At 41.1% G+C, this 16,137-nt stretch overlaps 1 long non-coding RNA gene across 1 annotated transcript in view; it reads right to left on the bottom strand.

The window, feature by feature from the left end:
• LOC138105265 (uncharacterized) overlaps nucleotides 1-16,134 on the bottom strand; it is a 42,096-nt gene extending 25,962 nt beyond the window's left edge. The window contains exons 1-2 of the long non-coding RNA XR_011148435.1: nucleotides 16,051-16,134; nucleotides 11,540-11,998 (exon numbers count right to left, since the gene is read on the bottom strand). This is a non-coding gene — a long non-coding RNA (uncharacterized lncRNA). The remainder of the gene's footprint in view (nucleotides 1-11,539; nucleotides 11,999-16,050) is intronic.
• Nucleotides 16,135-16,137: the final 3 nt, after the last annotated feature.

The raw sequence follows: 16,137 nt of genomic DNA, 5'->3' as shown, positions 1-16,137 counted from the left end.
GACTATATAATATTCTTTTCAATACAGAAAATGTGAATTCTCTGCAATACAGAAAGTACATACACCTGCTAGGGGTAGAGGGAAAGATGGACCTTCACCCAAAAATCAATCATGTTACGGTTAGTTACCTCTTTCCTCATTAGCAGCACTGGCTCTAGAACAAACATCTGGTCCAGACACATGGATCTTTAATAAAACATGGCAATAATTTGTTTTTCAATTTTCTATAATATCCAAATATATAACCAAGAGCACAACTTAAAGTAACCTTTCTCCTCTGTATTTTCCCTCTGAAAATGAAAAAAAAAGTAAAATTAAGGCCAAAAAGGAAGCACAAGGGAGGATTCAAAAGCAGCAGCTGAAAAATTTCTAACTTACAATTGTTGGCTGATAGAAATGTGATAGTTAGGTATCTAAGTCTGTAACACCCACTTCAAGAGATCTTGGTGCTAGTCTGGGCCTTTGAACACATACAGCACATACCTACCACTGCTGACCTATAATTCAACACTGAATTCTTAAGAAACATTTTTTGAGGGAGATAGAAAGCACTGTTATTCCCATTTTATTGACTCCAGAACTGAAATAGACACCTCAAGAACTAATTTGAGGCCCCTGAAAGAAAAGTTATTATAGACAAGCTTTCACTGCAGGAAGTCATGGAAAGTCCATGCTCTTAAGTAACAGAAAACTGTCTTCAGAGTGAGCTTCATCACTAACATTTTCAGCATGAATATTTAACATTCACTAAAATGTCACATTCTCCTCTTATGCTTTTCTTTTTTTAACAGGAAGAGTATCCCCCAGAATACATAATACATCTTCTGCTCATCTCTGCTCTTAATCTTGTAGCTTTCACGGAAAAGTTTAATCTATATATCATTTTACTTAAGATGCATTTCCTCTCTGGCCATATGAACAAAACTGAGACCCAGGCATGGATGAACTGGAGTCCAACATTTAGGTACATGGAAAACTATACAAAATGATCCAAAAGAAAAAATCTCAAAAAAAGGTTATCTCTAGAAAAACCAAAGTCCTCTGATAATGCTTTTGTTTAGTACGGGCTATTAGGGAAATCCACTTTGAACATAAATTTAGATGGCTAAACAAAAATAGGAGGAAGACCTGTTCCTGAGTGGGTAGGAAAGACTCTCCACTGATGTGACACTGGATCTTCCTAAAAGGACTGTCTGTCATGCTAACTACAGTTTTCCCTCTGCAGTGAATCCTCAACCACTGCTCATTCCTTGGTATCAGTTGGGTGCTATCACTCCAGGCAATCTTTTTTTTTTGATGTAAATATCTAACAGGAATGACAACAAAACAATCAATTCATACCACAGAGACCACTGAATAATCTCCTGGCAATGACACTTCAAGCCACTATTGACCTGGCTGGGAAAGGACTAATGATTTAGATAAGAAACATGCTTTATGATATTAGCTATCCTTTTGCCCTCTACTTGCCCCCACTATAATCTTTCTAAAACTTTCTTTGGGGAAGGAGGTTAAGGAAAGATGGCTTATAATGCAGTATCAGATACAGTGCTTCAAAAACTTCAGCTTCTAATCACATTTCATTTTTAATAGTCATCTCTCAGATTATTTATTTTTCAGACAGCAGCTTAAGTTATTTGAACAACTTTGAGAGCAATTTCCTTTACCCCATTTCTTCAGGTATTTGCAGTAATTTCATAGGTACTAGCTCTTTACATTATTTTCTAGTTCATCACTTTTACTATCATTTTGACTCAGAGCTCATTTATTTGATGTACAATAATTTGTTGTGAGAGCACAGGATATCAAAGGACAGCAATATCTTCATCATCTAATATGCAGCATGATCTACATGTCAGGAAGAAATAGTCAGGTTATTATTTATGCTTCCTCTCAACCATCTCTCTTGCACAATAGTCAGATTGCTACATTCAAATTACAGCACACAATTCATTGCACACCAAAGAAGCTCCGTTTAACACTAGGCAAGGAGCCCTGTGGTGTAAAATCCTGTATTCTACATTGTACAGAGTAAGAAAAGTCCAGCTCCCTTTGTCCCAAAATTCTTCACTGCTCTTTAGATTAATCTGCAACACCATCCAGAACATAGGATTTTGGTCCTATATGTAACATTTCTTCTTTTTGCTTTCTTGCTCTGGTTTATTTTTGGTCTTTCCTATTTCACTTTTTCTTTTTGGTGGAAATCTGTTTTAGCCAACCAAGAGAGAACCTCTTTTTATTTCATTGTCAACCCATGCTCTGAAAGGTGGTTGATGCAGGTTAGCCTGGGTTTTGGGCTGGATGCAGAGATGGTAGAGTGTACCTGTCAATCTAATTCATGAAGCTGCAAGATAACAATCAGTATCAACAATAAAAAGTGCAACATCAGCTTTTATTGTTCTCTTCCCTTTTATGTCTATTTGTCTTGTTTGGTTCCCAGCAAAATGACATCAGAGCTTAGGGAAAACAAAACCTTGAATCCATTCCAAGTACATTTTTCTTTTTCCAAAAAAGACATTTGATAAAGTCTGTAATACTATATATGATACAGTTTCACTAGAAGAACTCCTTTCTACAACCTTTTTATATACTAAGGAAACCAATTAGGGGATGCCGATTTAATGAAAACTTCTTACTTTTTATTGTATTGCATATTTTTACAGATTTTATTTTAAAATGTATATTTAAAAACTCCACTTATACCTCAAATTTTCTAACTACTTTTCTTCTTTTTTTCCATATCTTTATTAAAACATTAAAACAATTTGCAGTGTCAATTGTGAACCTAATAAGCCAAGGTCTTCATGTCGAAATTTCACTATCATACAGTGAGCCAGACTAACATGAGACCATGTAGGAACATTTAGGAAAGTAACACCATCAAAAATAAGGGGGTTTTTCTATTGCGCCAGTAGTATGCATTTGTGGAGATGTGGGTACTAATGCCCGTAGTGGTGAAAGGCAATACTGATTTTTGATTAAAACTTGAACATTCTAATATTGGCTTTGTTCCATCACAGATGATGTCTCCTTTGAAATGCCTGTGACAGTTCTGAGAGAAAATCTCCACTGAACATTGCTTACCTTTCTTACACCCACCCTTGTTTTTTGCCATCTCACCCTATACCTGCCATGCCCGTTACATCCAGCCACAGCAATGTTTTCATTCAAAAGGCATCCTAATCACGGCCTCATGAGTGCATATGGGATATTATTCACTCATACAATTGTCTGATTTTCCCCTTCATTTAGAATTATTGAGTTTTAGGGAATGCTGCAATATGCCAGTAATTAGCTGTGTCTATGTTTCTAGGTGAAACTACCACTACTGCCTCTAAATTCTGGTACCCATGACTCTTCTCCAGTCTTGGTGTGAGACATGGCTGTATCCTACTGATGCCTTTTCCTGGTCTTAAAATCAAGAGTCATACACGGTTAGAAGGGGAAAAGGGATTTTACCTTGGTATTTATTTTAAGGATCCTTAGGTGTACACGTCCAGGTCATATGCATCGAGATGCACCCCACCGAGTCTATCTCTCTCTTTGTCTTCTGTCTCCACCTGACCCCCTTCCCAACATTGGGTATAACATTATAGGTTTTACTAATTAGCATATCTATCAAAGATTCCCCAATGAGAGGCTCAAGTGAGCCCCCCTCCCCAAGGAACCTTCCCCTGGATGGTTCTATCTTGGTTTACAGAATGTGTTCTGGAGAGGACCTTGGGGTCTGGGGCACACTGATCTCTGGCTACGAAGCTTCTAAAATGTTCAGTCTCTTAGCTTAACAAACAAGTCCAAGAATGTAGGCAAAAGGCACTAGGAATACAGAAGTTGTAAAAAGGTATAACGGGTATAAAAGAAAAGGCAAAAATCTTCATGGCATCACCACCAGCATGCTGGGACCACCTCAGCTTCTGCTTCCCTCCCATACTCTTACATTCATTGGGAAATTAGGCATGTGGACAGTTCTGAAGGAAGGTATCGACATTGCAGACCCTGGAACCATTTCCAGATGACAGCAAGACAAGTAGTGCAGAAAACACTGTGCAGTGGCCTTGCCTCGAAGTTTCTGTGATTGGGGGTTTCCTACTATGCTTACTTGGTGAAACTTGACACAGCTGAGATCTGCTAAGGCATTCCTTCTGGACCTCATCTCTCCTACAAAAAGTCTGCTCCATGTAATCATCCATCATGATAAATACTGTCTGATAATAAATTCTAAGTCAAGGCCTCAGGTGAGTAAGTGATTGATCTTCCTGTGATAACCCTTGCCCTCTCTTATCAACTTGTCTGAAATGTTTTTTATCATCACTTGTTTCTTCGTGTTCAATATAAAGTTACAAATCCATCCAGACAATAACAATGTTTTTCTATGTCTCTTCAAATGTTTAGCACACCTGTGGGTTCTGCAAGATAGCAAGAACAATAACCACTAAATAGTAGATCCAGCCCTAGAATAGCCTGCAAATGTTAATGCTTAATTAACGTCAGAGTGCAACGTACCCTTTAATTGCACTTCACAGAGTAGAAACAGAAAGAGACCAAAAGGCCAAATGAACAGAAAACAACAGAAAGCAAAGTCCTTCTGAAGAAGAGATTTTGTTCTTCTTCAAAGCCAAAAGTCCAAATTATCTGCAGGGTTTTTTACCATTAATGAAGTGCACTATTATATAATATTCATCTAAAACTAACTCCATATTGCTACTTCACAAGAAAAAGATAAGAGCATTATTCTATCCAACTTTACATGTGTGGATGTCAGGTACAGCAGTATTATTTCGAAGTCTACATCTAACACAGAAGGAAAAGCTGCTAGAATTTTGGCTGGCTGCACAGAATTTGAGCACAATGCAGAAGCTTACTTAAGTGTGGCAGTACTGAACATTGCCACCCTGGCACTTACTGAAGCACAGGGTGTGCTCATTTCCATATCAATGCGACACATGTTTCTCCGAGACAAAGCTGTTTCACACCACTGCAGCTATTTGAACTTTGGAAATAAATGGAAAGGTTTCTGTGCTATTCTTAAAAAACAATGAAACTTATATCCTTTGTGTACAGGATACAGTTAATGAACGCTGTCCTTTGTAGGGCTGTATTAGTGATTTTGGGCAAAAGGAAAGCATTGTAACAGAGCTGTGTTGTGCAGGAAAGACAAGCATCACTTTAAATTCAGAACACAGAGTTGCACGAGTAATAGTGATGCCTTTCAGATTTAGAAGATTATATTCACTGCAACTTTGTTAGCTTGCTGAATGGCCTATAGCAAAACCTGGGAATCGACAATAAAGTGAAATTTAAGTGATTTGTCCAAGGTCACAGAGAAACACTCAAACAATTAACAGTCTGTCTCACTTGTGTGTCTGCTCATGTTTTAACAAGACCAAGTTTCTTCTCCTTACCCCACAGAGAAAGAAATACTTTTCAGACTCTCACAAATCAGTGCTAAAATACGTTGTGCCATACAAAACAGTAAGCTGTAGTACGTTAGGAAGGAAAAACAAAACCTTCAAGAAAAGCTGTATCAAAGGACCAGAAGCTTTGTCATGTCATATTAAAACCCAGGGTACCATTGCATCCAAAAGGGTATTACTGGGAAAGAGCCACCTCCTCCTGCAATGAAAGCAAGCAAATGGTTCAATGATGTAAAACCAAGACCATTTAAAATCACTACTTTTAGCAAAGAGCAAACCAACTATTTTTAAACTTGTAGCTTCCCAGGCAGGAAAAGAACTCATTATTATATGTGAATATGACTCCTCAATCTAAATGCCTGTAATCCCTGCCATAATACTTTTATTTCGATTGAAAAGAAAACATGTAGTCTACTCAGTTAACCATAATTCTTTATTCTCTGCTCCCTGGGTTTTCCTTACAATGTTCTTTTCACAATGATTACAGGGAAGAAAAAAGAAGGCAAGAAAAAAATACCTTATTCAGAAAAAAAAGTATCAGAAAGTACATTCAAAGATTACCTGTCAACTTGCCACAAGTTGAATTTTATTTCATCACACAACAGCAAATGAGAACAATTTTTGCTCCCATACTCTTTGAAGAGTAGATGCTTTTAAGAAAACAGAAATAGAAACGGTGTGTGTACCTTTTTGTTCTGCAGCAACAGCAGGATGGAGGGTCTGTAAGCTTACAAAATCACAGAAGGGTTACTGATGCAAGGAACCTCTCAAAATCATGTAGCCCAGCCCCTGCTTAAAAGCAGGGTCAGCTAGAGCAAGTAGTTTCAGGGCTGTGTCCAGTCAGGTTTTAAATATCATCAAGCAACTACCTCTCTGGACAATCTATTCCAGTGTTTGATCACCCTCACAGCAAAAATGTGCTTTCTTATGTTCAGATGGAATTTTCTGTATTTCCATTTGTGCCCTCTGACTCTTTTCCTGTCACTGGGCGCCACTGAGAAAAGCCTGGCTCCAAGTTTTTTGCATACTCCCATCAGGTATTTCTGCACATGGGCAAGGCACCCTTGAACCTTCTCCAGGCTCAACAATTCCAGCTTTCCCAGCTTCTCATTTGCAGATGAGTGTCTGCCTGTACTTGGCATTGGTGAGGCCGCACCTCAAGTGCTGTGTTCAGTTCTGTGCCCCTCACTTCAAAAGAGACATTGAGGTGCTGGAGTGTGTCCAGCCAAGGGCAGCAAGGCTCATGAAGGGTCTAGGAAATGAGTCTTATGAGAAGTAGCTGAGGGAGCTGGGTTTGTTCAGTGTCAAGAAGGCTCAAGGGGCACCTCATTGCTCTCTACAACTCCCTGAAAGAAAGTTGTGGTGAAGTGGGGACTGCTCTCAACTACCGTGCCTGCAGTGAGAGGAACAGAGTGAATGGCCTTAAAATGAGATTAAGGGAGATTCAGATTAGATACTAGAAAAATTTCTTTCCCTGTTAAAGTAGTCAGGCACCGGAGTAGGTTGCCCTGGGAGATGGGGGAGTCACTCTCCCTGGAGGTGTTCAAAAAGTGTCTGGATCTGGTGCTGGGTGATACACTTTAGTGTAGGTGGATGGTAGGACTGGATGATTTTGAAGGTCTCTTCCAGCATTGATGATTCTATAATTCTATTTATTAATGACACATCATTATTAGCAGTTGGTGACCATAACTACTTGTGTATTTTAAAGCTGAAGCAAGATATACCCAGACAGGACAGGGGCCAAAAATGTTAATGGTGAGAAGAAGAAGGAAGGAAGAAGGAAGGACACAGTTTTCTAGGCATTTCAATAGCTGCTACTGGACAGAAGCAAATGTTATAACTCAAATTATTTTAAAGTTCACATTTAATAAGTTCATTCATCTGAAAATTCTGGCCATAACATCCATGAGTTTCTCTACCCAGATGCAATCCCTGAGAGAAATACTCCTTATAATTCAAAGCAGACCTAGCCTCTGGCAGGCAGAAATTTTTTAACTCCTTAGAGGCTTCTGTTTCTTACTTAAGGACTCCCATATGAGAGGGAAGCACAACAGGCATACCTGAATAGAAAACCTTTATTTGTAACACAGTGAATTGCCAGAATAGTTCACAACAGCTGAACTCCACATGTGAACCTGGTATTCCACAAAAAGCCTATCAAGTCTACTTTTATTCCATAAATGGACCATTATCATTATACCACATTGGAACCAACTTAGGTGTAACAGGATATTACAAATAAGGTTAATGACAAGCATCAGAAGATACCACACAGATGTTACCAAGCTGGGAGTAATCAGTTAGGTGCCAAAGGTGTAATCACTATCCCACACCTGAAGTTGTGGTCAAGGGTCAAGTCTGAAATTCAAAACCTGAGCTAGAAACCATAAAGATCTAGAGCTAATAAAAAAATTGAATTTGGGAAAGCCTAGTCCTCTGCGTGCCACTTTAAACTCTGAACAAGGACTGCGGGCTTCCAGGAGCCTACACTGCACAGGGCGAGGTGCCCCGCAATGATTTCAAAGGAAACTTGAACACAGTCAGCCACAGAGCAGAGAATCACAGAGAGTCAGACCAAATCTGCAAAGAGCCAGCCCACAACAGAATCTAAATCCTATCTCCTACATCTCCCCGTGTCCTTTCTGGATATTCGAAATGGGGTATTACTACCTCCCAAGGACAGGAGCTCTCAAAGGATATGTGAAAGAGGTCATGGTTTATTAGCTTTTCAAAAGTCAAGGTCCTTCTGAACATGTGCTGACATCACAGGCACAGGAAGTATTAAAATACAACATCCACACACAGTGATACACTCCCTCTGAAGTGCAGACATTAGAATGACAGGGCAACTGCTGAAAGCATTACAAGGATCACAACTTAGGATCTGGATGCCCACATGAAATTCCTGCCAATACAAAATTCCCAGTTTCAGTGATTATGTCTACTTTCAAAATATCCAGCTGCACATTTCTAAAGTTGTGCAGTTTTTAGGATTTGGAAGGCAATAAAGAATTGCCTTTAGAAGAAGCTCCATCACTTCTAACAACAAAGGCTCTACATCTGAGAAAGAAAATCGTCTGTTTTGTCATAAAACAAATATCCTCCAAGTCACAGATTTCATAGTATCCTAAGAGAGGAAGGTCTAAATCCCACTGGAATATAATGGGATTGAATGCATGCATTCTAAACTACAATGGAATTTAAGTGCCTACATCCAATTGAAATGCAATTAGATTTGAGTACCTAAATCCCATCACCTGATTGAAAGTCTACCCTCAGTGTTTCACAGGATCTTGGGGGCAGGTGGGACTTTGAAAACATATCACATTAGGCCTCAAGTAGCACAAAAGAAGCTGCATTTAATTCAGTAAGATTATCCCAGCGTTCTCACCTATAGGATTATTTTCTTGGGTTTTACTCTTTTACAACAGAAGGTGGCATTGCTGAACCACTAGTGTTACACAATTAGCAGTTCCTGCATTCTTCTTCGCAACAGAGAATAGTGCTGGGAAGTTCACAGAGGTTGCATAAAGTTATTTTATGTTAATAGGCTTTCCTGATTCTGCAAGCCCTAGCGCCTAAACAAGGTTAAATTAAGCTAGCAAGCCAGCCAGCATTAGCAAAAATCATGGGTTTGGCACTAAGGATTACAATGGTTGCACAGATTTTGATCAGGCCTATAATATATATACCCACCCACTGGAAAACTAAATAAAAAGCAAGTGAAGGCAGAACACACATGACATCTGGTACCAATATGTGCAAAAAAAAAAAAAATAGGCCAGCAAATTCTTTCCACAGTTTTACACATTCAGCAGCTAGTTTTGTCGTCCTTTCGCCTCAACAAAGGCGAATTGCAGGGTATTGCCACAGGGTGGCTCATCTCGCCTGCGATGGGAGTCACAGCCCTCTCTGCTTACACAAGCAGCCGAAGAAAAGCCGCTCTTTCTCCAAGCCGGATTGCCACAGCCGGAGTACTACTACAAAGAGAAAACCAGGAGAAGCACAGACCCAATTTAAATTTACCTTAACCCTGCATAGTTTCTCTCCCGCCAGTGAACCAACAGTCATTCCTGATGATTTTGCGGGCGGAGAGAACCTTGTGACATGAAGGCAACGAGCCCACATTCCTCAGCAGCCAAAAATCCCACTGAGTTCCTTGGAATGTCCAAATGACCAAAGAAATTCAGCCTCATGCCTTGTTCTATACCTGCTCACTGTGACAAAATAGATCTCGTTCTCTTCTAAAGGGCATGGGATAGGACTCCTGTTCGATCAACAGTGCCATTATAAAAACTGACCTTACTATCAACGGAGGGCTGATAAAAATTTTATGGAATAAAAACATGTCACAAACTGTTAAGAAAGCAGACTAGCAAACTGAAAAAATGTGCACTTTTAACTATCAAATTATTCTAGATGTGAAAAAACCTCATTTTTCTTAAAAAGTAGCTTCATATAGGTAGGAAACTTAATCAGTAACTATTTACAGTTAAATAAATGTAAACAGGATATGCAACTAAATTACTGTAATGATCAAACACGACCAACTTCTATAGAAAAAAGTGTTCTGAACAACTGGAAATTAGAATTCTCTTGTTTCTAACTTTTTTTTCTTTTCTGCTGTTCTGTGTTAAGGAACATTTTCATCTTGAGTGAGATAAAGTTTGAAGTTCATAATAATTTTATGCTCAGCATATCTGGTTTGGCAGTGCAATTTTCAAAATGTAATTTAATCAATTTCCTCAGATTTAATATGGCATTTTAAAATCTAGTGCGTTGTCTCTTCCAAGTACTGCATATTTAAAACAGAATTGGATCCAAAAAAGTTCCCATTGCATGGCTTCTGAACTAGTCATTCACAAATGCATTTGAATGTATTAATTCTACTTATGATTAATACGAGCTACCCTGCCAAATCCTGAGAATATTTCTTGAAAGACTAGCATCCAGAAAAACCACTAAGTCCAAAATTAATTCCAGACAATCTAATGTGCTGCTGAAACAATGTGACAGAGCAGGGAAAAAAAAAACCCAGTGCAGAAAAAAATTCCCTAACATCCTAAGAATATAATCCCAACAAAAGAATTACACTCCGGTGGTAAAATTAGCCCCCAGGGGAATATGTATTGACACGGGCAGTGCCTCAGGCCTGTAGTGGCCTGCAGCCACAGCCCAGATCACCTTACAGTGTAGTTTTGCTACGCTATTTGTGTGACCGTGCCCTGCAAAAGGTGTCGAGTTTATGATAAACGAGATGAGTTGTGCAGCACAAACAAGAGGTGCAATATTTTCCAGAGCCGTGAACACAGGAGAGATCTCGGGCAGCGGGTATCACATGTTAAAATTATGTATAAAGAACGTAAAACGCACTAAGAAAATGTACTTTTTAACAGAAATTGTGTTGTGTTTATTTTCTCCTGAGTATCACACTGCTGTTTACATACCCTAAGTCACTATGAGATAGCAAGATACTAATTTATTCCCACCACTCTTTAAGAACAGTGATTTCCACCCCCCATTCCCCAGGAAACTCCCAGATGACTTCTATCCGTGAAATTTCACACGGCGCTCCACTACCGCTGCGCTGCCCTGCGCAGGCACCTCGCCGTACAGCGGGGCTCTATGGCAGGGCTGCGTAAAACCACGTTAGCAGCCTGCACCCGGCAAAGGCCAAGGGCTTCCCCCCGAGAACCAGGAATGCGGAGACTCCCACTTCGCCCGCGCCTTCCTTCCCTGCGCGGAGAGGCAGACCACCCCCAGGGGCCTAGGCGGCGACGCACAGCACTACAAGCCCCGAAATGCACCGCGCCCTGCGCACCAGAAAGCAAAAGCCGCGTCAGCGGGCGGGGCACGCCGGTCTTTGTAGTCCCTGCGCGGCCCCGTCCCTCCCGCCGCTCCTGGCAGGCCCCGCCCCTGCTCCGGCCCCCGTGCGGGGCGGGGCCGGCGGTGGCGCGGCGGAGCGGGGCGCGCGCGGCGGGAGCAGGTGAGTGGGGCGGTTGTGTGGGCCGGCAGCGGTAGGGCACCGGCGGCGGGAGCGCCAGCACCGGGAGCCAGGGAGGCAGGCAGGGAAAGAGTGAGGCAGTGGAGAGCCCGCGCCGAGAAGGCCGGGGGAGTGGTACCTCTCCGCTGCCCGTCCCGCGCCGGACGAGAACGGCCCCCGCCGCCTCCGCGCAGTTGTCGCAGCTCCCGCGCACCTGTGCGGAGGCGGCCGCGGGCGGTGGCATCGCGGGGTCCGGTCCCGCTCGGACGGGACGGCGGAGGCGGAACGCCCCGTTTCCCGGGCGGGGGGTGAGGGGCGGCGCCTCGCCGCGCCTCCAGGTGTTTGTTTATTGCCCGGTTACCGCAGCCGTGCGGAGGGACCGGGAGGGTTCCCGGGCCTCTCCGGTGCCGCGGGCTCGGGGCCGCCCCTGGAGTTACGTAAAGCAGCGGCGGCGCTCCCCGCGCGCGGCCCTTCGGCGGCGGGGCCGGGCCCGGCCGGGCGCTGCCCCAGAGGTGCTACCAGGCTGGTTTGGTTCTCCTCTGTTTCGGAACCGTCAGAAGTAGCGCTCCCTGATGTGCAGGTTTTGGGAGCAAGGTACCTGCAATTGTTTCTGAGTCCGTAGTAGACTCTTTGGGGCAGGAAATACTCCTGTGTGTATGAGGCGTGAGAAATAGTTCCCCCCCCCCCCCCCCCCCTCTCATTTTGAGTTCTTAAGCAAGTAAAAAATGTTGTTAGGTAACTTGGCTGAAGTCGGCAAAAATTATTACTTAAAGAAATCATGAAACCTAAGTCAGCAAGTTTTCTTTATGTATTCTACTTGTTCTTCAGCTGACATTCCTCAGTTGCACTTAAACCATAAACATCAGAAGTCAGCTTGTCTGTGTTGTCCAAACAGAGGCACAATATGTGTAACGAGATCACGAATAGTATTGCATAGTTAAAAGTCTTCTAAATCCAATTACAACTGTTAAGCGAGGAATGCTTCGTTTCTAATCTTTTATCCTTGAATCATGTGGCTTATTCAGATTCTCACTGAATATATAAGCCATTAGTTTAAAAAGGTTTGGAACTGCGATGGCCGCAAGCTGCAGGCAAACCCTTTTTAAGTGGTTTTATTGCAGCTTATTTGCTTCACCCGCAGAAAGGGAGGTGCCTGCTGTAAACACCAGGATAAGTTGGTGTCATGCTGCTCTGTAGCATGTGACGGCTGGGCTCCCGGGACTGTCCTATCCTGTTTCGGATCTCGCAGTTCAGCGCTTCCAGCTAATGTTCTCTTCCATTTCTTTTCGTTCTTAACTCACAGCTGGGAATCAAACTAAACAAAATACAGGTTCCGAACAGGAAGCAAATTTCTTGCAAAAAGTCAAGTAAATAGCTAGACGAGAAAGTGCAGTCTCTGGGTTATCTCCTAGGTATCATGAGTGGTTTGCTCTGAAAGTTGGTGTGCTGCAATGATTCTGCTGGTTCTGTACAGCTGGGGTAGGAGCAAACTGAGCACATAAACCCTCCTCCCTGCACCGAGGTAAGTAGGGAGTGACGTGGTTTGTCTGAAAGGATTTTTTTTAAACGAAATTGTTCTCAGTTCCTTTTATTGCATGCATTGGCAGTAAACTATATTTGTAGATAAGGCTTGATTCTAGGGTTTTGACCCTTGTTTGAGCGTTGTATTTTTTTCTCATATTTAGTAGCCTTCATAAAGTGCAGGTTGATGTGTTTTTGAACTCTATTGTAACTCAGAGCATGTAAATATTTTACATACTGGGAAATTGGGATACTTTTACAGTTGAAGATGGAATTGCATATGTATTATGAATATAGATGTATTTGTGAGTCTGGTATAGTAATATTTTTGTATGTTTCTTTCAACTTTTTTTTTACAAAAAAAAATTCAAGTTAAGTGACGCAGTGTGCCATTTGCTCACTTGACCTGGTGTTTCTGTTACTCAAAGAATACTTTTCTGTTACTCTTTAAGATACAGGAATCTGCATGTGACACTGGTAGATCAGCCCTTTTCTTTTGTCTGTGGGTGTGTTTTTCTGTGTCAGATTGAGTCAAGAACGTCCTTCAGATGAAAATAGTGTCATCATCACCTTTAATATGCATTGACTCACAATTTGGGATGGCCTTGCAGAGTACAAAAGAAACTAAACCAGAAAATGTACCCTGGGAGCAGGTTTAGTGCAGTCCAGCTGCTAATAAGCATCCAGGCAGTGGTACCAGATTAGAGCTGGTCTGAAATGAAAGCTGCTGAAGTACATACCGTGTAGGTGTTGGCCTCTCAACACCAAGGGCTTTATCCTCAGGATTGTCTGTGTTGAGCTCTCTTGCTTGCCAAATTGGTGCAGCTGCTCAGAGATTGATGTGCATTAAAGAGTAATATGTAGTAAGTAAACCAGCTCAAGATAGTAAGTTCTTGACTGGTGTTTCACTTTAAAGGAAGAAGTTCTACAAAAGACACTGTTCACAAGTAGTGTAACTGGTGAAAATGTCGTTGTGGGGTTTTGGATTTGGTTTGGTTTGGTTTTTTTGGTAAAGTGATGAAAAGCACAAGTATTTTTTGCATTTTAAAATTCCACAAACTGCTGGGTAAACTTCAGCAGATTCCCTGAGATGTGGGCTTATTTTCTACTCCAGGTTCCCAGTCATGCAACAGAGAATAATCACTTTTTATGTATAGATTGTTGGATTTTTTTGTAGTGTGGATTCACTTAGGTTCTTCTGTTTACAGGAATTTAATCCTACACCCCCAAGAACATAGCTGGGTGGGACATTGTTTAAGGGCATGCTCCCAATTCCTTATGCTGGTAACATGGAAGAGTCACTGAAGTGGCAAGGAAAAAAGGAGTTACCTTTTTCAGTGTTGCATTTAGATATTTATTTGTTCAGAGAATATTGCTAGAGAAAATTTATCAGACAATGCTTCATGCCTTGCATTGAAGAAAAATTATTGCAGAGTTTATTGTTCGAGGCAGAAAATATATTTTCTTACTGAGATGTGGGTGAAAAAAGGGGTTTAAATCTTGGTGTAGCTCCTGGAGAACGTCTTGTCACGGAGACAGGTGTGACTTGCTTTCTCTCACACTAAGTGAGGCTGAAGCAGGTCAGATGTCTGAATTGTGGCTTCACTCACACAACCGAGCACAGGACTGTGCTGCAACAGAAGCTGCTGGATACTTCAAATCCCATCTCTGACCGGCTAAGTGAGTCAGCAGGGGTTTATGATACTGACATTTCAGTGCCCTCAGATGCTGCCCAGTGTCCAGCCTTATTCCACAGCGAAGTAGAGATGTTCCCAAGAAATCGCTGCCAGTTTGAAATTGTTCTCCTGGTCAAGTTACCTGAAATTTCTGACAGAGAGTGTGTGAAGTCTTCCTGATGTACCTGAAAAGATGACTAAGTTTGTTTTTTCCTTCACTCAAGGAGTTTGTTCAAGAGAATTTTTCAGTCTTGCTGGTGCTGTTTCATTTAAAATTTATTTCTTTATTCATGTGCTCTAGGATTAAATTAGAGCAAGAGAGTGAAAGCATCACTTCACCCTTGCAATTAGGAATCTCATTTGGTTTTGCTGCAGTAGGTGATTGATTGTCTGATGTGAATCAGGTTGGCGGTTTCCCATTTCAGAGCTTCCTGCAGCCTCCTGGTTGATTGGTTTATTTCTGGGTGAAATGGATCATGGCTCAAATCCTGTTAATCCGAAGATGTGGTATTTAATTTGCATCTTATAAGAGCTCTTCTTTGGGTGCTTTGTTAAAATGAGGAGATGGTGCTGTTTTGGCAGTTTGATACTGCGGTCTTAATTTTATTTTGCTTTTTTTTCCAGAAATGTACATGTGTGCGCACAACAGACCCGTTTGAAATGGTTTTGTTGAAGAAAAAATACTAAATTGTTTGTTTATCATTTTTCTGTGCACTTTTTTTTTTTTTTTTTTTTTTTTTTTTTTGCATTTTAATCTTCTGGAATGGGAAACTACCTGCTGTAACAGCCCTGCTTTTGATGTGCATGGTTGTAAAACTTAATTGCTCCAATTCAGACTCCAGAAAATGTTCCCATTTAACATTGTGACAAATGTCTGCAGCATTACATACAACAGAGTTGTTTTGAAAAAATATTTTGCATTGAAAACAGACCTATTATGCTAGTGTGTAATATGCAAATATGTTTTCACCTAAGTTGTTTGCTGTCATGTCTTTTGATTCATGTCGTGTATATTGTTGCCTGTGTGTTTGGCTCACGTAGTCTGCAGTGGCTGTCTTACAGAATCAATTCTAAGAAAACCTTTTGTACTGTTTAAACAGTCACTAAAACTACTCCTTCTTATATGCCAAAAAATTGTTGACTCTTTGGATAAAACCAAATAACACTTAAGTCATAAAGGACAAAAGGATTTTTCTCTTTTATAATCTTGCTTTACTTCTTTGCCATTTTAATTTTAGTAGCTGTGGAAGACAGAACTCTTGTGAAGCTGTCAAATGGTTGAGATACAACTGAAAAGCACCATTTTATATAAAGCTAAATTCTTTGTGGAGATGTTTTACTGTCAGTACTGCTGTGTACCATCTCAGAGCTAATACAGATTTTTTTCCAAAGCTCTTAGTGTTGCTTTGACTTAAAAATGACAGCAGTATTTTCTGTCCTTAATTGCAGGTACTGTTCCTGAAAACAAGACAAAACATGGTTTATACGGTGAATGAAGCTTAAATTCCTGGACCAAAAACTGAGGGGTTTTTTTCATGAA

The sequence above is a fragment of the Aphelocoma coerulescens genome, chromosome 2 (genome assembly GCF_041296385.1).
Source record: "Aphelocoma coerulescens isolate FSJ_1873_10779 chromosome 2, UR_Acoe_1.0, whole genome shotgun sequence".
Taxonomy (NCBI): Eukaryota; Metazoa; Chordata; class Aves; order Passeriformes; family Corvidae; genus Aphelocoma; species Aphelocoma coerulescens.
This window is presented reverse-complemented; position numbering and strand designations above follow the sequence as displayed.